Genomic DNA, 22796 nt, shown 5'->3' with positions numbered 1-22796 from the left:
AACTCAAACTGCCCGCGGCCGCCTCTCGGCTGGCACTCGTCCGCTTCCGGTCCTGGGCCAAACCCTAACTCCACGCCTATTGGTCAATCACGGTAGCGACGGACCAATCATCTCCCGAAATCGCCGTTGGCCGCTTCTGATTGGCTATTTTGGATGGATTTTAAAAACAAGCCTCCGCCGCTGGGGATGCCTGGCCCAGCCCGACGCCCGGGTCGGGTTGCTTGGAGACGCGGACCACGTGCTCTCGCCGGGTTCCGGGGATTTTTGAATCGCTCTGTCTGCCCAGAGGTAGGAGTGATTAGGAAGGCGTGGCCTATCCACGACACCCCGGGGCCTGCGCCATTTGGTAAAAACCTGGACTGCGCATATCTACTTTTGTCACTATATGGTGCTGTGTCTGCCGTAGATAGCCCGCATTTTGTTACTTAGAAGCTTAATAAAGTTAGCAGCTAAAATGGGTCACTACGTGGGAGGCCGAGAGCTGAAGGAACGGGCTTCTCAAAGCCAGCCTGAACAGAAAAACCATCAGCAAAAGCCAGGTGCCGGCGTCTCACGGCTTGTCATCCTAGCTACTCGGGAGGCTGAGCTCTGAGAATCGCGGTTCGAAGCCAGCCTGGGCAGGGAAAGCCCCATTAAGATTCCTGTCTCCAGATAACTACTCCAAAGCTGGACGTGGAGCTGTGGCTCTAAGTGGTAGACTGCTAGCCTTGAGCAGAAGAGCTCAGGGACAGCACCCAGGCCCAGGCCCTGAGTTCAAGCAGGTATATAGCTATGTGGATCTCTCTATATAGAGATAGAGAGGGCGATCCATACATCTATATCTATATATCTATATATATGGATATATGGCTATCTCTATATATCTATAAATATCCAGAAAAAAAAAACAAACAGCTGGAGGCATGGCTCAGGGAAGATCCATCAAAGCAAGCCATTTGAAATTGAATCTAAATATACAGAACCTCAGTTTTAACTACTGGCCTCTATTGATCTAAATACTGTTCAGCTGGACGTCCAAGAGAGGACATGGCTTGAATCCTCAGAGAATCTTCTAAAGATGCGATGTTTCTGAAGGCCACTTGGCTTGCCTGTGTGGTGGGTGTGGATATACACTGTGCTCACATCCCATTTCCTTTTGAGATTTGACTAGTTGCCAAACTACTGAAGCACTTTGCTTGGGAAGGAAAGTAATTTCTGTGGATGAAAGCTATCTTCAGTTCTGAATAATGGAAGTCAATGTAATCTTACATTAACATCATAAAACCCTTTGGGTCCTGATTCTTTCAGTTTTTAAAACAGTATGCTTTCAAAAAATGTGAAACTGTGAGTTTTGTTTGTAATATTTCTTCTCATGTATATACAACTGAGCCACCTATTGACCTGTTGATAGGTGTTTATATTACAATTTAGAACTATTATGAATGTAGTTTGTATAGGTTTTTATGTATCAGTGTGATTACTGATAGTAATTACCCAGTTTCTTTCTCATTCATTTCTTTTCAGGAATAGTTTGTGTAGAATTGATACTATTTATCCTTTAATGCTTGGGCCTAGAGTTTTTCTCTGAGGGAGTTTGAAATGAAAAACTAATAATAAAAATTTAAAAATAATTAAATTAATAATAAGAGCTAGTTTTGATCATTTCTTGTCTTTCAGATAATTTTCTCTTTTTTTGTGCGTAGGTTATCAAAAATATTGGTACCGAGTTTCAAAGATCTCTCTTTTTTTTTTTTTTTTTTTTTTTTTGGCCAGTCCTGGGCTTGAGCTCAGGGCCTGAGCACTGTCCTGGACTTTCTCAAGGCTAGAGCTCTACCACTTGATCCTCAGCACCACTTCTGGCTTTTTTCTATGTATGTGGTACCAAGGAATCGAACCCAGGTCTTCGTGCATACTAGGCAAGCACTAGGCCAAACTCCCGGCCCCTCAAAGATCTCTATTAACCTTTAAATGGCCTTATATTACAGGATTGTGTAGCCATTGTGGATGATTTTTAGATATTTTCAGTTTTCCTTATAATTTTTTATTTGACCTGTGAATTATTTAGAAGCATATTAATTTAGAAGTATATAGATTACAGTATATTGATTATTTAGAAGTATATTGATTGCCAAATATGTGTGGCCTTTCTAGATACTTCTCTGTCAAAGTTTTTAATTTATTTCTGTTGTGATTGGGGAAACATATTTTATATGACGTAAGTAAGTCTGAGCACATTGTCATCCCTAATGGGTATTTATTGTACCACTACAGAATGTTTCAGCTGAGCATTAGAGGTTCATGGCTGTAATCCCAGCTATTCAAGAGGCTGAGGATCATAGTTCAAAGCCAGTCTGAGTAGAAGTTCCCATGAGACTCTTAGCTCCAATTAACAGCTCAAAAATCAGAAGTGGCACTGTGGCTCAAAGTGGTAGAGCTCTAGCCTTGAACAAAAAGAGATCAGGGACAGTGCCCAGCCTCTGAACTCAAGCCCTATGACCAACCAAAAAAAAAAAAAAGTTTCATAGTGTGCAAAGTATTTCCTAAATATCAATATATCCATTTTGTCCTGTCTCTCATTATAGGTTTTTCTCTCTGTTACTTCTTTTAATTGTTGAAAAGTATGATATTAAAATCTTGAACTGTATTGTGGGTTTTTCCTCTTCTTTCAATTTTAGGTTTTGCTTCCTGTAAGTTGAAATGCTATTATTCTCAATGAATTATGCCTTTTATTATTATGGAATAACCCTTTCAACCTTAAACTCTTCCAGTTCTAACATTTCCTTTCTCTGATATTGCTATAGCCACTCTTTCTTTAATTTGTTTCTATGGTATGATATATCTTTTCCATCCTTTTAGCCCATCACTGTCTGTATGTTTAAAGCGTGGTTCTTGAGGAAAAATAGCTGCATCTTTTTTTTTGTCTATCTCTGTTATTTTAATTGAAGCCTTTAGAATATTATTTGTATATAAACTTTAATATGGTTATTTAAAATCTTATTTGGGGTGGGTGTGTGTGTGTGTGTGTGTGTGTGTGTGTGTGTGTTGCCCTAACCTCATTATTTGCTTCTTTATCTTTCTCTTCTAGCTTTTTCAAAGTAATAATAATTTTTATGATATCTTTTTTTGCCAGTCCTGGGCAGGAACTCAGGGCCTGAGCACTGTCCTTGGACTTTCTCAAGGCTAGAGCTCTACCACTCGAGCCTCAGCACCACTTCTGGCTTTTTTCTAGGTATGTGGTACCAAGGAATCAAACCCGGGTCTTCGTACATGCTAGGCAAGCACTCTACCACTAGGCCAAACTCCTGGCCCATGATATCCTTTTATGGCTAATATTAAATTTGCTTTTTTGTGTTATTTTGAACAGTATAGCTTTGAGACACCTGGAGCTGCTACTATTGGGATGGTTTCCTGAAGCTTGAATGTCATGACAGTCCTCAGAAGTGAGATGGAGGTATTAAAACAATATTTAAGTGACCAATACCAGAGGCTCATGTTTATAGTCCTATCTACTCAGGAGGCTAACATCTGAGAATTGTGGTTCAAAGCCAGCCCAGGCAGAAAAGTGTTTGAAATTCTTACCTCCAATTAACCACCAGAAAGTCAGAAGTGGAGCTGTGACTCAAGTGGTAGAACCCTAACCTTGAGCAAAATAGCTCACACAGAGACAGTGTTCAAGCCCTGAGTTCAACTTCTAAGACCAGAAACACACACACACACACACACACACACACACACACACACACACACACACACACCATATCTAAGAGCATTGAGAACCGAAGAAGGAATTGGGAAAGTTAGATTGGATGTTTTCACTAAGAAGGCCTAAGAAAATATTGCCTTTTGAGTACTTCTAGGGGAAAAAAGGGATGGATATTAAATATTTACCAGATGAATGTAAATTAAATAAAACTTTGTAAAAAACAAATATTGAACAGAATGTATTAAGGAAGCTGACTACAAACTCCACTGTTATATTGTTTATAGTCAACTTTTTTCTTCTAATGCAGAAGAAAATGGACGTGAAAGATGTGAAACTTTTAAAAAGCGTTTTTTATTCCCACCACTAGGTGATTCTCTACACTTAAGAAAGGTTTTGGAAATAATCTTCCCAATTGCACACCCTGCACTACTCCTTCGTTCTCCCTTTGTCTACTTCCTCTTTGTGCTTGTTAGCTCTTTTTATAAAATAATTACTTGTTTAAAGGAAGGAAAATAAGAAGGAAAAAGTGGCCCATAGTCCTACTGCTAATTTAGTATTTCTTGCTAATAAAATAATATCGTACAATAAATTCCAAACATTCAAAAGAAAGGTAAAATATGAATTTGGGTAACTAGAATGAACATTAAGTCAAATCCTCCTTCTAATCAAAAGCCAGTGAGATTAGGATTTTATTAAATTCTTTTATCAGATACTGGCAAAAAGAAAGAAAGGAAAGAAAAAGAAAGAAAGAAAACAACACAGCAGAAATGTTCAATGAAGTTATTTTGTTTTGTTATTACTGGGGTTTGAAATCGGCTTTTGCATTTGCTCTGCTTTGCTTGCTTCATCGTCCTCTACCACTTGAGCCACACCTCCAGTGTGGCTTTTCACTGGAAATGTTTTGTGAACTGACTTGGAAGTATCATGTTCTAAATGTCCACCTCCTAAGTAGCTAGAATTACAAGGTCTGAGCTACCAGTACCCTCACTTCAATGAAGCTTTTAGTAGAAGAATGAGAAACATCTGGTTTGTGAGCCACAGAAAGCCTGTGAAATCATCTGGTCTGGGACTGCTAAGAACCACAGGTGGGACTTGAAATTCAATAAACCAAGGAGGATTTTCCATAGCAACATGTATTTATATTGAGTGAATCAGAATAATGTAAATTTTGAGAGACAAGCAAGGAACATCTGTTAGAGGATAGAGAGGATACATGTAACTATGCAATGGGAAGACATGAATGCTTTTGGTCAACAGCCCACGGCCCATCTGTCTCTGTGACTCACATGGCCGGCAGTAACAGGCAGACTGGGAGTAAAGAGGTTGTGAAAGTGCTAACACACTGTGGTGAAATTGTAGCAACTGAAGAATGATGAGACAGGATATGATGAGATGATTCTTTTTAGTTTTGATGACCCTGCCTGCAGTGATTGGCAAGGATGTTGTCATTGTCAACTTCATCAGCCTCAAAGACAATGAACTGTACCACACATCCACACTCTACAGTCCAGAGGTGAATTTGAGATGAAGAGTAAAGAAAGCACCATACACAGACAAGACTTCAAGAGTGTGATACAAAGCTTGGATATGTTCCAAATCCAAGATGAAGCATCACAGTGGACAAAGGAGAATAATCATATTGCTGGTGACACACACTGCATAGATACTAAAATGTAACTGGTGTGACATCTTACAAATGACATGTACCAAAAACAGTTGATGCAGAGTGTTGAGCTTTCCAAAAAAAATGGACAAACGGGGTTTGTTTTTGGTTAAAGACCAACTTGTGTGCTTAGTGTGCAATAGCTTGTGATACTGAGTTAGCAATAATCAAAAGAGCCAATCTGGAGTGTCATCACTCCTCAACACATGCTAAAGTCAATAACCTAGAAGGCCAAATGCATCTGAATGTAAGAGAGACTCCTTAGTGCAGTTTGAAATCACAAGTCATTTTGCTAGAGCTTTTTGGGACATCACAAAGAACATGAGGCCTCACATAGAGGAGGAGTTTATGAGGCTGTGTGGAGTTGTTAGCCCCAGCAAAAGCAAGTTGTTTGTACATGTTAGTTTGTCTGAGAGAACCATCTCAAATTCAGACGTACTGACTTAGAACAAAATATTGAAAACTATTGAAGAATTCTATAAGAGATTTCTAGTTTTTCTCCTGTAAGGAGACAATGGACCTAATTCTTAATCGGTTTCCTTATTCCATCTGTATGCATGCACATAAAATACTTCAATAATATTCACACCTATCATCCTGTCTTCTTGCCTATCGTTCCATTCCAGGACCTTCCGCCAAACAATTGTTTTAACATTTATGATATTTATGAAATTTATGTCTAAATTTCAAATATGAAAAAAATGTGTATTAGTTGTATCTCTGAGCCTGACTTATTTCTCTTAACAGCCATTTCTCTTCAAAAAAGACAATTTTTTATAAAGCATGATATATATATATATGTGTGTGTGTGTATGTTGTATGTATGTTTATATATATATATATGTTTAGATAATTTAGTGTGATTTATTCTTTTTTTTTTGCCAGTCCTGGGGCTTGAACTCAGAGCTTGGTCACTGCCCTTGGACACTTTTTGTTCAAGACTAGCGCTCTGCCACTTGAGCTACAGTGTCATTTCTGGCTTTTTCTGTGTATGTGGTACTGAGGAATCAAATCCAGGGTTTTGGGCATGTGAGGTGAGCACTCTACCACTAGGCTACGATCCAGCCCCATGTGACTTATTCTTTTCCTTATTTTTGTGCTTGCATGGTCTTTCTCTAGCATTTCTTTCCATAATCTTTTAGAGTGTATAATGCTAGAGTTTTTGTTTATCATGGAAGGTTTTTATTTCTCCTTTAGTTGTAATGTATGTAATTTCTGGATATCATAACTTAGATTGGAAGTTATTTTTAAAACTTTTAGGGTTTGAGGGCCGGGAGCGTAGCCTAGTGGTAGAGTGTTTGCCTAGCTTGCACGAAGCCCTGGGTTTGATCCCTTGGTATCACATCACAGAAAAAGCCAGAAGTGGCATTGTGGTTCAAGTCACAGAGCGTTAGCCTTGAGCAAACGTGTTCAAGGACAGTGCCCTGGACCTGAGTTCAGCCCCAGGATTGGTAAAAAACAAAAACAAAAACAAAAAACCTTTATGTTCTTCTTGGTTTCAGAGTTTCTGTTGAGTGAAATCTATTATTCTGAATAGTTAGAGTTTCTGTTGAGAAATCTTTTATTCTAAAGAGTCTGCCCTTTTGTAACTCGGGACTTTTCTCTTAGAGTTTTTAATATTTACTTCTGGTTCTATATATTACAGAATGTTTTGACTATGAAGAGATTTTTTTTTCTAGTTTTGTTTGATTAGTTTCCCCAAAACCTCTTTTTCCTGAATGGCCATCTCTTCCTCAAAAGTTGAGGAAATTTCTACTATTATTTCCTGAAATATATTGCATTTCTTCTATGTCTTTGCTCATTATTCATAGATTTGGTCACTTGAAGGGTCTCGGGTTATTTTGTACTTTTCACTTTTGCCTTTCTGTTTCAATCTGACTTTTTATCTTTCTTGACAAGTCTTTTATTGTATTCAGTGTTCTTCTTTTCCTCTTTTCAGAATATAGTCTCTCATTTATTGTTACTGAGTCTTCTCATTGATGGAGTCAAACTAAAAAAAGCTGCTACTCCATTATTTTGGTCCACACATACTGATTGAAAATGGTTTCTAATAGAACTTTATAGATCCAGAAATATAAAAAGTGTTGCAAATAGTGGGACACGGTGGCTCTCCCCTGTAATCCTAGCTACTCAGGAGGCTGAGATCTGAAGATCACGGTTCAAAGCCAGCCCAGGCACTAAAAATCCCTGAGACTTTTCTCTTCAATTAACCACCAGAAAAACGGAAGTGGTGCTGTGGCTGAAGCACTCAGGGACAGCACCTGGGCCCAGCATTCAAAAAAAAGTTGTAAATAAATAAAGTAAAATAGGACCTCTTAGTATGTGTAGCCTTAACTTGTATTCTAAAAGTATCTTATTTGATAGCTACATTGCATGACCACCATATTTGTAAGCTTATGGTTAAGAAATGGTTAAGTCATTCACCTTCTAAGTTGCTGAGAATAGTTTTTCAGAATATTTCCAAGCAGATTTGGAACAAGGTGCTTTTGTTGTCATATAGAGTCCAAGACATAGGAGTAGGGATGGGGGGGAGTTCAGAAAATGCAATATTTTGAAATGGTTCCAGTTGATTTTAAACAAAATATAATCCACATATGAAAGTCGCAAAGGTATAGCTGGTTGAATTTCATGAAGCAGTTAGGTGAAGTGGGTCTTAAGTCCTAACAGTTAGGTAATCCCAAGAAATCTAGGAATAATAGATGCTTGGCTACTGGTTGGAATTCAGACTTCCATGGGTTTACAAGAGATCTGGAGAAGAAATTTCATTAACTATTAAGCCTCTGTGTTAGGATTTCAGAAAAGGATGCTCTTTACCTTCCGTATATTGTAAAATGGTCAACAATTTTAGTGTCTCTGATATTTATAGCCATAGGTAAGTATGTCCTCATACTTTCTTCCTCTTTCTCTCCAGGATAGTTGTAGCTTCAGTTTCTTTGTTATCCCAGTCCTGGAAACTACATCTACTTGAGCAGCATCAGTGGCCAGCCCAACCTCAAGGAAACATGGATACCAGAGTGGCCAGCACAAAGGCTACACAGCAAACCTTACTGTCAAGTTCAGTGTTGGACATGTTTGTAAGTGCGCAATAAATATATGTAGAATTTGTGAACCACGGACCAGAGAGTGAAATATCATAAGACATCACACAGCTATCTGGTGAAAGAATGTTACTCAGGAGACAAAGGAAAAAAGAAGGTTGAATAATAACCACTTCTCTATTTTTCCCCCACCCAAAATCTTAGTAGATAAAGTGAAGTACAAAGGAACCACAGATAAGTGGAGACAATTTCATCTTTTGTCTTGGTTCTTGGAAGTTGGAGAAGGCAGTAATTATTAAAGGACTTGGCTTTTCATTTTCTTAGGTGATATTGGCTAGCCAGACACCTGCCAGATCAAAGACATACATTTTCTTTTTTCTTGTATTTCCTCCCAAGGGAATCTGCCTCTGAGATTCTAGAAGTAGAAAGCAGGTACATTTTAGTATCTTTAAGACAATTAACTAATACTTCTGAGATTTTAATTGATTAAATACTGAAAGATGAGGTATTATTTCATAAGTAAGTCAAGTGTGACCAAATATGTATTCAGAATATACAAAGACAATATGTTGACTGCTGCAATCAAGAAGTGCCTTTGCTGGACACCAGTAACACATACCTGTAATACAAGCTACTCAAGAGGATATGAATGATCATAGTTTGAAGCTAGCCTGGTCAGAAAAGTCCAGCTTCAAAATAATCAGAGAAAAAGGGGCTGGGAGTTTGGCCTAGTGGTTAAAGTCAGAAGTGGTGCTGAGGCTCAAGTGGTAGAGCTCTAGCCTTGAGAAAGTCCAAGGACAGTGCTCAGGTCCTGAGCTCAAGCCCAGGACTGGCAAAAAAAAAAAATAATAATAATCAGAGAAAAAGACCAAGTAAGCAAGCTGAGTAAAAGTGAGGCCTTACACCCTAGTATAATAATAATAATAATAATAATAATAATAATAATAATAATAATGTACTTTTCTTACCTTCTAGATCCTATGTAGTCTGATATCTAGGAGGGCACACTGTTCAGAAATATAGATGTTGAACCGAAGAACAGACCTGATCATTGTAACTTACCAACTATGAGGTATTTGGCAAATTACCTAACCTCTCTTCACTTTTATCCACCTAATATAGGGTTGTTATAAGGATTATGAGAAATAATCTGTGCAAAGCTCTTATTACCACGCCTGTGGTAAATACTCAAAAGATAGCTATTGTTACAGTTTTAGATAGACTGTGTATCTAATCGCCTATAATTTCTACTGGAAGACTAAAGTGGTATATTAATCACAAGAAAGGTTATACACTGAGTTGGTTTTTGCTTAATTTGATGAGTCACATTGTTTTCTTTTTCCTTCACCTATGTGTTGAAAATAGAAATTTAGGTCAATATTTTGCCTGAGGCAGAAAAGCCTTCTTACTTAGTTATGGAAAAAAAAATTGACCTCTCTTAATTGTTGGCTACCTATGCAATCCAATAGCCAATGTTTGTAGATTCCCTTCAGAACACTGAAATAGGTGTCTCGGGACAGTCTTTATATGGCTTTATAGCAGGCAGCATAGTTGTTTTTTTTTTAAAGGGAGTCTCTTATCCACCAATTCACCTGAACTAAAACACTGAAAAACCCAGAAGATGAAGATTCCTCAGTTGACTTTGTGCTTGTGGACAGCTAGCTGTACTAGGTAGTATTAATTACTTCATTCAGTCATGGGGCAGGAAGAGCAGGCAGAGCCCAGCAGCGAGGATACAGTTGAGGAGTATCTTAGGGATGGGTAGGCATGGCTAAGGTGAAATTCCTTCAGAGATCTAATCTAAACAATTGTTTCTGGGCTGCTGCTGATCATTCTGCTTTAATTAGCCATAAACAAACATTTATTTAGCCAACCCAAAGTCCTAAGGTATCCTGAGCTAAATCCAGAAAAGTGAATTATTGTCATTATGACTAAGTGTCATCACTACAACAAAAGTGGAAGAGTATCATTTTCTCAGGCTTCCCTCTGCTATATGAAATGGGGTGCTGGTTTGCCAACCTCATGCCATCAAATGCTATAACATGTTCGTTCATGTTGGGTAGCAGTGGGTTTGTTTTTCATGATTATGTAACCTGAATTCCTTTCCCAAGAAAGGATTCAAAAATGAGCTATTCAAACTGGATTGCCAGCAAGCATATAGTCTGAAAGCACATATGCGTTTTTAACTATAGTAAATTCAGTTTCTTTCTCTTAAACTGCCATCCCACCCCAACCCTATGCCAAATGGGAAACTAGAAATCAAGTATGACCCATGAGAAATGCTGTTTGATAGCTGGCTGAGGTTTACATGAAGCAAGAAAATGCCTATAAGGATTCTTTTTAGGAGGAATATGTGATCTCACTCAAATACAGCAACCTCTAGGCAATGAGTATACTCAGCCGACTAGGCAATTTGTACACTAGTATCATATTTCATTTGCCTTAAAAGTGCGTAAGTAGTGTGCAAAAGGAACAAGTTAGCATGGGTTCCAAGACCTCAGGTTTGGGGCAAGTATTTATTGACTGGAATGCTGTTGACAAGAGTTCATACTGTCCCTAACTTCCCAATGCAAGCTCCAAACACCAAGTAAGCAACTTCTGGGACTCCTGCATTCCATATTCTTGCCACTCGTAGGCACACTTCCTGCTCTTTCTTGGCTGACAGACCCAAGAACAGACAATGAGCCATTTGGTTCTTTATTTGGAGAATATGCAGTGGCTTTTAGTCCTTATAGTTCTAGGTGCCAGACCAGGTGTTATTTAGAAAACAAGACATTCCTCTCAGAAGTTTGGATTTTATTTGGAGATAACAGAGCAGGTGGAACACAAAACTAAATGAGGCATTTAGGTAGAGATGATATCTAAGAGAGACCACAGACCCACGTGTATCCCCTCCCTCTCCACCCCCAAAATGAATGGGTTCAGAATAAACTGAAAGACAAACTTGCAAGACACTAAACATTCCCTGGAATCTTTCTGGTAAGTTTCTGGAATAAGCAAAAAGGAGGAGAAGGAGGAGGGGGGGGAGGAGGGGAGAAGGAGGAGGAGGGGGAGGGGGAGGAAAAAGAAGAGGAAGGAGGAGGAGGGGGAGGGGGAGGAAGAAGAGGAGGGGGAGGAGAAGGAGGAAGAGGAAGAAGAAGACAAAGATGATGAAGGATGAGGAGGAGGAAGAAAAGGAGGAGGAGAGGGAGGAAGAAGAGGAGAAATGGAAGGATCAACTGACAATAAAAGATTATTGGACCCTCACCCACATTTGATTTCTAGTTTCCCAACTGGGTGACAGTTTAAAACAAAGAGACTGAATTTGCTATAGTTAAAACATATATGCTTTCAGACTACATGATCGCTGGCAAACCTTTTGTGGGTCATGGGGCTTGAACTCAGCCTTGGGTGCTATCCCTGAGCTCTTTAGCTCAAGGCTACCACCCTGTCCTTGGGCCTGGGAACTGTCTCTGAGCTCTTCAGCTCAAGGCTACCACCCTGTCCCTGGGCCTGGGAACTGTCTCTGAACTCTTCAGCTCAAGGCTACCACACTAACCCTTGAGCCAAGCCCCATTTTCTAGAGGTTAATTGGTGATGAGAGTTTCAGGTTCTTTTGTGCCTGGGCTGGCTTTGAACCCTGATCCTCAGATCTCAGCCTCCTGAGTAGCTAGGATTCTAGGCGTGAGAATTGTCCTAAGACTTAAAGAACATCTTCTATCCATGCCTTGACACACTCACACACACACACACACACACACACACACACTATGTTTATTATGAGCTGAAAATCAAACATGAGATTTGCTCCCCTTCCTTCAACAGCAGTATCGTGTTAAATGAACCTCGGATCAGAACCTAATAGAAATTAGGTAAGCAAGGGAAGTTATAACTTGAATGTTGTTTTCATGTTCCTGTGTGTGTAGTGTGTATGTATGAGTCTGTGTGTGTGTGTTTGTGAGAGAGAGAGAGAGAGAGAGAGAGAGAGAGAGAGAGAGAGAGAGAGAGAGAGAGAGAGAGAATTCCAGAACTTCTCTTTGTAGGGAGTAGCTATGAATCTGCTCTGAAAAAAAAATAAGAGAATACTAGAATATACTCAAGTGCTTGGAAAGAACTGATAAACATTTTTCTGGCTCATCCCCACCCCCCTAATATTAAAGATATTAAGGCAAAAGGGCACTCTTGAATCAAGGCGGCAAGGACAGAGAGAACGGAGAGGCAGCGAAAGCCAAATTTTAACTTGGCCAAACAGAGGATTCCTTTTCTTAGAAGTTCAAAAGTTCTTAAAGAAGGCTTTCTGCCAAACAGAACCAGCAGAGGCCATGGCCCAGTCGTGCTGGGGCCTGTCTGAGACTCCTCCAGAGAAAAGGAGATTCCTTGTGGTAGCTCTTCCCTTGGGCAGGGTAGGTAACTTTCTTTAGACTACCACCGCCACCACCAGTGTTTTCCTGGCACCTTTACCTCCTTCTCACATGCTTGGATTTATCTATTCCCACTTTTTAAAAAACTTAATCTCACTTCCTTCCATGTTCATGTCCTCCAAAAAAGTTTTACTCTATAAAAGACTTCAACTCATATGACGCTTCCTTCCTGTTGCTATTAAACTATACCTATTTATGGTAGAAACTTGGAACTAGTTGATAAACTAGAGACAAATCCCTTCCATTTTTCTTCTTGCTGTATGTTTCTTGCCCTTGAAGAAATAGAATAGTTTCCCAGTATCTACTTGCCTTGTACCATTGTTTACCCATAGAGGTAGAACATAGCTGACTGACTTCTCAGAGCTATTGTACCGATCAGTGTGTTATTTCAATGTCTTGACCCTTTGCACTTCAACACAAGTCCATATTTGGTTTCTGCACAAGTGCTCCCACATTAGAATTTAAAAGCAATCCAAGGAATGGAAGTTATTTTTCGAACAAGAACAAGATGAACCAAGGAAGAAATTAGTACATAGAGGGTATATTGTATCACTCATATTCCTGTATTTCAGTGATATATGATACTTAGTCATGTTGATCTGGCAGACCTTTCCAGAAATATGCTGTTATGGCTTCTGTAAAAAACAAACAACCCCCCCCCAAAAGGAGAAATATTGTTCCTTTCAGGCATCCTTAAGTTTTAAAAGTTCATTTAGAAATGATAAGAGGTGGATACAGAGCCCAGGGCTTTCGTGAAAGAGAATTAATTCTTTTTTTATGAGTCCAGACTTTTCTACTTAAAGGAAATTGAGTGAAATCAACCTGCAAGGGTGAGCAGAGATAATTGAAATGCACTGATAATTCAGAAATCTCATTTCCTCCTCATTAATTTTATCCTTGGCTCCCTTCTATTGGTACTTCTAAAGAAAAACAAAGCAGACCAATTTGAAGATAATATCCTATGCCTGCTCCCATCCTCCCTGACCCTGAGGTGCTCGTCTTTTTGTCAAAGCAAGTGAACTATGTGGTTTACAGCCCAGTGGTCCCATCATCACTTAACGTGTGCAGAGACTGCAGATAGTACTCATTTGCTATTGATTAGAATTAATAGGAAAATCACACCTATTCTTGGTCTTCCACCAATTTCTCAGTTGCTCTGCATTTGGCCAAATTGGGGAAATAGCATAATTATAAGCCATAGGAGTCATTTGATTACACTTAATGAACTTTGCTACTTTCAGTGGCTTTCTGCTCTTTGACAAGGGGAATTTCCAATTGTTTATAGGACATGCCCATTACTTATTGCCTACACTGGAAGATGATGGGGGCTCTCTCTTTCCCAAATATTATTTTCCTATGACATTTTACAATAGATGCTCTCTTTTAAGAAATGAGGTCTCTTGCCGGGTGAGGTGGCTCACACCTGTAATCCTAGCTACTCAGGAGGCTGAGATCTGAGGATCTTTTTTTCTCAACTTTTTATTGTAATTAATAGAAGGTTTACAGTTATATTCGCCACATAGAAGGTGCATCATTACTTCACACACATTGATACCCCTTCTCATGGATTTGTCCCCATTTCCCTTCTCCTACCCCTCCACCCATCTTGTTTTTCCTCCTTCCCTTTCCTATTTCAAATAAACAAATAAATGTATATACAATATACCAGATAACAAGGTAAGATATTGTAATAATATGAGAATAACCAAAGGACAACCAAAGAGATGAGAAATAACATAGGACATTAAGAACAACAATCACACATTATGTAGTTCTTGTTTCCAAATCCTGGAGGTCCTTTCATTTAGCCTCATCCTATATGGCCTTATGTATCTAGGTTTTGAGCTATTGTAATCCACTGCTAGGAGAGTCCAAGGTTTGTACTAATTATTACAAATGAGGGGAACCATTGAGCCTATGTTCCTTTGGGTCTGGCTTACTTCACTTAACATGATTTTTTTCCAAGTCTTTCCATTTCCTTACAAATGGGGCAATGTCATAGTTATGCACAATGAAATCCTAAGGACCTGAGACGTTTATTTCCAACTAACCCCTAGAAATTGGGAAGTGGGGCTTTACTCAAGGGTAGGGTGGTAGCCTTGATCTGAAGAACTCAGGGACAATGCCCAGGCCCAGGGGTAGGGTGGTAGCCTTGAGCTGAAGAGCTCAGGGGCAGGGCCCAGGTTGAGTTCAAGGCCCATTACCCACCAAAAGAAAGAGAAAAGAAATGAGGTCTCACTAGGTTACCCACACTGGCCCTAAACTCCTGGGCTCAAGCTATTTCCCAGGCTCATCATCCTGAGAGGCTGAGACAACCGGTCCCAGTCATCATGCCATGACTTTACTTTTCTTAATAGGGCGTGCGTATCACTTTCTTTCAGAGTCGAAGACAAAAATACATGCTGCAAGAAAAACATCATGGGGGCTGGGAGTTTGGCCTAGTGGTTAAAGTGCTTGCCTAGCATGCACGAAGACCTGGGTTCGATTCCTCGGTACCACATACATAGATAAAAGCCAGAAGTGGTGCTGAGGCTCAAGAGCTAGAGCTCTAGCCTTGAGAAAGTCCAAGGACAGTGCTCAGGCCCTGAGCTCAAGCCCAGGACTGGCAAAAAAAAAAAAACAGAAAAGAAAAACATCGTGATTTACAAAAATTAAGTAACACATCTATGTACTAATTTGCAGTGAACATCAGACATTAAATATCAGGAATGATCAACCTGAAATACCAAAGGGGGAAAACATGCTATTCAAGACCTTGGGAGCCCATGGTAAAGAGAAAAGGGGAAATTAAAGAACAGATATGAACAGAAAGATGAGAAAGAAAAGAAGTTGGAGATCCTTTTCTGTGAGTTGAGGGGAGCCGTGCTCAAAAATTGGAGTTAGACCAACTTCATCCACTACCCTCCCCCTTTCCCTTTCCTTATCCAGATTCTCTCAGAATGTACAATACCAGAATAAATGTTACTTCTACTGGTGGACTTTACTGTTCGATAGTGTTTGATACTTAAATGTTGGAGTAGAAAAATGCAGGTGGCAGTGCATTTGTGGAAACAATTCTCTAGATCAATAGTGTCTTAATCCAGGCCTGGAAAGAGTAATAAGGAAAAATATTCTAGGTCCTTATCTGGATAGTTGTATGAGGAAATGAGATGCATATGCCAACCACATAAAAATGAAGACTGAAAGAGCCCAGTCTTTGCAGTAGGTTGTAATTGCTTAGCTTTATGGTTCAACTTGGCTAAGCTACAACAACAAGTTATTCCACTAACTTCTCATCTATGTGTTTCCATGGAGGTATTTTGGAAATGTGGCTAACACCCTCTGGCAGTTGACTTTAGGGAAAAGAAGTTATCCTGGATAATATAAGCAAGCTTCATCCAATCAGTTGAAAAGTTTTAATAGCAAAACTAAGAGATGCACAAGAAAGAGAAAAAAAATTTGCCTCAGAAATGTAGCATCAGCTCCTAACCCAGAACGGCCAGCCAACCAGTCTGTCCTGAAATTTTAACTTGCCTCCAATGTGTAACTAGTGCTCAGCAGTACAAAACCTGGAGCTTGGTAAGGGTTCAATATATAATCATTGAGCCACGAATAGTGGGACATATGTTTAATCCTAATACTCCGGGGTCTGAAGCAGAAAGATCATGAGTTCCAAGCCAGCCTGGACTAGAAAAGCAAGAGCCTATCTCAGAAAGAAAAGAGAGAAAGAATGAGACACAGAGAGAGATGAGGAGAGAAAGATATCGCTGTTAGCAAATGACGAAAATACATGTTGGAATACGAAACTATAGGTAGAAATAGGCAGGATGGCATATACATACAGTTTTTGATTGGGAGGCAGAGGTAGCAAACCCTATCTAAAAAACCAATTAGCCTGGAGTGGTGGCTCACGCCTGTAATCCTAGCTACTCAGGAGGCTGAGATCTGAAGATCAAGGTTCAAAGCCAGCCCGGGCACAAAACAACCTGAGACTCTTATCTCCAATTAACCTCTAGAAAACAGGAAGTGGGGCTTGGCTCAAGGGTAGGGTAGCTCAGGGACAGCGCCCAGCTAAGTTCAAGCACCGTGACCCACACACACAAAAAAAATCCTGAAAGCAAAGGACTGGGGTATGACTCAAGTGATAAAAGCATAAGCCCCAGTGTTCAGTCTCTATTCCTGTAACACACAAAAATAAATTAAGATTTTTTAAAAGAAAGAGAATGAAATCTATAGCCATTAATCTATTTATTAATGTATGCATTAATAAATCAATGAACTAAAAGTCAATGATCTTCTGTTATTCTGCAAACATTAACTTCTTGTTGTTTATATTATTATCTCTACCACCCGCCATGTTCCAGTAGGAATTGGAAATTAAAGAGATTATATGGAAAGAATGGCTAACTGAGAAAATGTTATATGCTAACTTATTCTGTCAGAGGAGGCAAGAACCCTCATTATATTTTAGGTATGAAATACCCCCGTATTCGGGGAGAGTTTAATGTTGCTGTTTAGATATTGGAAGGTCGTATTTTATTGACATGTCATAAAAAATCCGGATACAATGGGATGTCCAAATGTCAGGGGAATCCCACTACTAATATAGTTCCTGTGACATTGGCCAGAACCATGGCCCTTCAAAACATGATACTGGAGACAGAACATGTGACTATGATATACCTCTAATGCCCCTAAGGCAGCAGAAAGCTTAGTGAGATCAGCCAATCATACAGTCTTAGAGTGAGGTCTGTAAGTCAAGTCCCCTTACTATATAGTTTGGGAAATAAAGGCCTATACATGTGTTGTTATAAATAATAATAATCTCATGTGCAGAGTGGACACATTGGGCAGAATATCTAGCAGAAGGGCATGGCAGAGCCAAGTTGAGCATCTCATGGACGCCAGGAAGGAGGAGAGTAGGAAAGAAAGTAGGAAGGGAGAGAGGGAAGGAGGGAAAGAAGAGAGCTGGGGGGGGAGGAGAGGCAGGGAGAGAGAGAGAGAGAGAGAGAGAGAGAGAGAGAGAGAGAGAGAGAGAGAGAGAGAGAGAGAGAGAGAGAGAACTCTGCAGAAACTGGGCAAAGGCTCTATCACTGAGTTATATGCCTAGCCCAGATCTATCATTTTTGTATTAGATTTTCTTCTGAAGGGAGGTACCACTATGCTACTCTGATGAAATCTCAATTTTAGCACAAATGATAATGTCACTTTCTTTTCTTATAAGAAATAACTGAGATACTGGAAGCTCACTGAATGTCATAAAGTGAGACCATAGCCCTGTGTTTATAGAGGGTCACTGATACATGGATATTAAAATTCCTATGTTGACATTTTTTTAATTGCTAAAGTTTGATATTAGATATATGTTAATTTGAGGAATTCTTTTTTAAAGAATACAGAAACATGTGCTAATGATATTGTTTTGAGAAAAAACTGAGTATATTTCCTACATCCTGTTATTTTTTAATCCACATTGTTATCTTTATTTAGAAAACAAGTATTCACATACATGTAGAGAAAAATTTTCACAAGATGACAGAGAACTGAAACTTCCATCAGACATGTTACAGTTATCTGTTACCAACACCTTTAGCAAACAGTTAAAACATGCGAATGTTTTTAAAATTAATGTCATGCATTATATACATAAAAATAGCATTAGTCAACATTTATCTATATGGAGTATTTACTGATTACATTGTATACAAATATAGTCATATAAATATGTATAAAGAACTTGTAGAAAACTTGGATAAGACATGCTTGCCTTCAGTTGGAATAAAGTTTTACAAGAGTATGTTGATTTTATACAACATATGAAGCTGGCTCGCCAGATGGGAGAAGTAGGTGGTTCCAGGCTGGCAGAAAGACCCTTATAAATCCATCTTCCTGCTTCTCATTAGAAGAGAGATAGTAAGAACCAATGTACATAGTGTTTCTCTCCATTTTAAAATAAGGCTCATGTAGGTAAGATATTTAGTTTCTATTTATATTTTTATGCTTGCTGGATTTTATTTTATCTTTCTCTTTCTTAGATAAGTCTACTGTGATTAAACAGATGATTTTTTAAAAACTGAACTGATGGGATTAACCAGCTATTTTCACACCCTCTATGAAGCCTATTATACAAAGACTCCTGAGTTCAAATCTAGACCATGGACCATCCATGGGCATGTGAATGCATGAACTTGAAAATGATGTCACTTTTACTGAAAATTCTTGCTATGATCCAATACAAATTTGACTTTTTTCCCATCAATCATGGCGCTTGAACTCAGGGCCTGGCTACTGTCCCCGAGCTCTTTTGCTCAAGGCTAGTGCGCTAGCACTTGAGCCACAGCACCACTTTGAATTTCTGAATGGTTAATTGGAGATGAGAGCCTCGTGGGAACTCTTTTGCCCAGGCTAGCTTTGTACCACTATCCTCAGATTTCAGCTTCCTGAGTAGCTAGGATTACAGGTGTGAGCCACCACGCCCAGTACAAATTTGATTCTTAAACTTGGAATTTTCATAAATGTCTTCTTTCCAGTGAGGCACCTTGAATTCACTTGGCAAGTCTGGTACAAACTGCTGGCATCTCCCCACATTGTTAACTCATTCTTCTAGATCACATGCTCTCAAGTAGCTAAAACTAAAGACATGAGCCAACAGTGCTCAATTCAAGACTGTAAAATTTTGTATTCTTCTTACCACTGTATAAGAGTTTCCTTTTCTGTATATATTCACTATTTTTAAAAAATCCTATTATTCTAAATTAATTGTACAAAGAAGTTTCATTGTGATTTTGGATTATAGCACCTCAGCAGGTGTAAACATCTTTTTTGTAATTTTGATTAGCATGTACCTAGTGATAGCAGTCTTTCTATATGCCTTTGCCATTTGTGTATCTTCTTTGGGGAAGTGCAAATCTGAATAGTCTAATTAACTAGCTTCTTGAAATTTTTGATATGGAGTTCCTTACAACTTTTACAAATAACTCCTTTGTTAAATGTGGTTTGAAAATTTGTCCTCCATCTCTAAGTTGCTTTTTTACCCTATTGGTAGTTTCCTTTACTGTGAGGAAGGTTTTTAGTTTGGTCTGATCCTACTTCTCTTCCTTGGCTTCTGTTGCCAGTGTTATAATGCCTTTGGTGTAAAATCATTGCTTAGGCAAATGTCATGAAATTTGCCCCTCAGATTTTCTTCTAGGAGTCTCTTCTTTGAATCCATGTTGAATGGATTACTTCTGTCTCCTGTGGGTAAAGGCTCCATTTCTTTCTTTTGCATCCAGCATTCCCAACATGCTCTTCTGTTGAAGAGATTATCTTTTCATTATTGTGTACCCTTGGCGTTCTTTTCAAAGCTCAACTGACCATATACACATGGATTTATTTCTGCACTCTTGGTTGTTTCATTGACCTATATATCTGCATGTATGTCACTACCAAACTGCTCTTTGTGATACCAAACTGTAGCTTTGTGACACATTTCAAAATGACCAATATCCCTGATGAGTGTTGATACAAAACTCTTCAACAAAATATAGTCGTTGAAATAGTGATGGACTCCTCTCATCAGAAGGCTGAAAGCAGGATTAAGATCCCAAAGCCAGCCTGGCCTCTAGAGCAAGACCTTATTTCAAAAAAGAAATAAGGGGGTTACACAAGCACACTCATTAAAGGGTGATAGATCATGATTAAGAGGAATTTATCCTTTGGATACAAGGAGAGTTGAAAATACCAAATCAATTAATATGATGAGTCACACTAACAAAAGAAACGATAGGAATCACACAATGAACTTTGTATCATTTTGTCAGTTTCTTTCCTTCCTGCAAATCTGCAGACTGCTGTCGATGCAGCCCAGGTTTCGGTTTCCTTTAGTGAGAAATACTGATAATTAAATAATGTTTTCAGTTGAATGGCCAATTTAACTTTATCATTTTTAGAATTCCCAGAAAGTTCTGAAAGTAGTGGAAGGATAAAAATAAAAAAAATAGTTCGAATAGTTTGAGTCCCAGCTCTATAACTCAGTGAACTTAGAAAATTTACAAAGATTCAAGTTTGAGACAAGGCAGCAGAGTAGCACACGCAAAACGTTCTTTTCTGGAAATGATGCAGGAAAGACAGATGACAGAGCTCAGGACTGAGCTCAGTAACCAGCTGCAGGCTTCCTTGGAGTGAGGAAAGTGGAGTGGTCCACCAGTAGGGGACACAGACCAGGAATAGAAAAGCTTAAAGTGTGAAGTTTTAATTTTACTTTCTTTTTCTTTTCTTTACCTCAGGGGCTAACAGCAGGAAAGCCAGAAGCAATGGGCAGTCCTTAAGCAATGCTCTAATCTGGGGAGCCTAGGGGAAGATGACAAAAAGCTCACACCAACCTGGGAGCGTTGCCCTCTACACACACACACACATACACAAACATACGCACGCATGCACGCACATACACACACTGTGGCACACATACAAACAGGGCACTCCCTTCCTCTTACCACCATTTGGGCAAGCCCATGTGATACAGAATAGCTACTTCCCAAGGCAAGATCATTTAAAAAAAAATATTAGCGTTAGTTGTACTAAAGAGTTGCCGTTTAACAAAGCAATTTAATGCATGCAATGTATCTTGAGAGGTTCCTTTTCTCCACCTCACCAGCAAACATATTCATTCCCAGAGCAAAGGAAAGCACTGCTTTGGCCAGATTGCTCCCTTCACCAAAGATGCCTTTTGTTACTCCAGGTAGATAAGGGTCGGTAAAGAAGGAGGATTTTCTCCAAAGGTAAATTCTGAAAAGTGAAGGTCTGAGGAACAACAAACTGGACAATGGAGACCATTTCTCAGGAACTAATGGAAAATAGAAAAGGGATTGAAAATAAAAATAATGAGCATGCTTGAAGAATTGAGAGGAGAAGATATGAAGTCACAATAAGCAATTCAATGAATGAAGTTTAAAATATTAGGAGTTAATTTTGACCATTATTTTTATGTGTTGAGAATTGTAATGATTAATCACTAATATTAATATTACTGTTATTTTCATTGCTCGGGATTGAACCCAGAGGTGTGTGTGGAGCCAGCCCTCTTCTACTGAGCTATATCCCAACCCAACCCAATGCTGTTATTATTGACTAAAGAGTTAGATGGAGGCTGGGAGTTTGGCCTAGTGGTAGGGTGTTTGCCTAGCATGCATGAAGACCCAGGTTTGATTCTTCCGTACCACATACATAGAAAAAAAATCCAGGAGTGGTGCTGTGGCTCAAGTGGTAGCGCTCTACCCTTGAGAAAGTCCAAGGACAGTGCTCAGGCCTGGAGCCCAAGCCCAGGACTGGCAAAAAAAAAAAAAAAAAAAAAAAAGAATTAGATGGATTGGTTTAATAGTGAAAGTATCTGGTAAATAAATAAGCTGGAAAGATAAAGTCATGGATTCTGGTAAGCATTAGGAAAGGATAAAAAATTAGAAGTGAAAAAAAAGAAAGAGTGAGAGAGAAGGAAGAAAGGAAGGAAGAAAGAAAAAGAGAAGAGAAAAGAAAGAAAGAAAGAAAGAAAGAAAGAAAGAAAGAAAGAAAGAAAGATAGGAAGGAAGGAAGGAAGGAAGAAAAGAAATAAAGGAAGAAAGAGAGAAAGAAAGAAAAAAGAGAGGAAGAAAGGAAAAAGAAAGAAAAAAGAGAGGAAGAGATGAAAAAGAAAAAGAAAGAAAGAAAGAGAGAAAGAAAGGGAAGAAGGAAACTTGGAGACTGAGTTAAGTTTCAAATTATGTTTATTGGCAATCCTAGAAGAAAAAGGAAGTGGAGGAAAGCAAATCACTGAGACCATAATGACCAAGAATTTCCTGAGGTCACACAGCTAGTAAATGGCAAGGTCTGGCAGTCGGCCCAGCAATGCGGTTCTAGTGTATGTTCTTAGCTGTTCTTTACTTTCTGAGATGTGGCACATCTAAAGCCAGTCTGAAGAAGGAGAATTATATTACGAATAGAGTTTAAAAGTATGAGAGGGAGATTATAAAATAAGGAAAGGCAATGAAATGGATGAATGTGTCAGAAATAGAGATCAATCTGAG

General features: G+C 39.0%; 1 long non-coding RNA gene across 1 annotated transcript; it reads left to right on the top strand.

The window, feature by feature from the left end:
• Positions 1-8304: 8304 nt before the first annotated feature.
• LOC150039003 (uncharacterized) lies at positions 8305-15637 on the top strand. The gene is made up of 3 exons (XR_016534566.1): positions 8305-8419; positions 9359-9455; positions 15466-15637. It is a non-coding gene; the product is annotated as an uncharacterized LOC150039003 (long non-coding RNA).
• Positions 15638-22796: the final 7159 nt, after the last annotated feature.

The sequence above is a fragment of the Megascapheus bottae genome, unplaced genomic scaffold (assembly GCF_031878675.1).
Source record: "Megascapheus bottae isolate mThoBot1 unplaced genomic scaffold, mThoBot2.hap1 H_1, whole genome shotgun sequence".
Classification (NCBI taxonomy): domain Eukaryota; kingdom Metazoa; phylum Chordata; class Mammalia; order Rodentia; family Geomyidae; genus Megascapheus; species Megascapheus bottae.
This window is presented reverse-complemented; position numbering and strand designations above follow the sequence as displayed.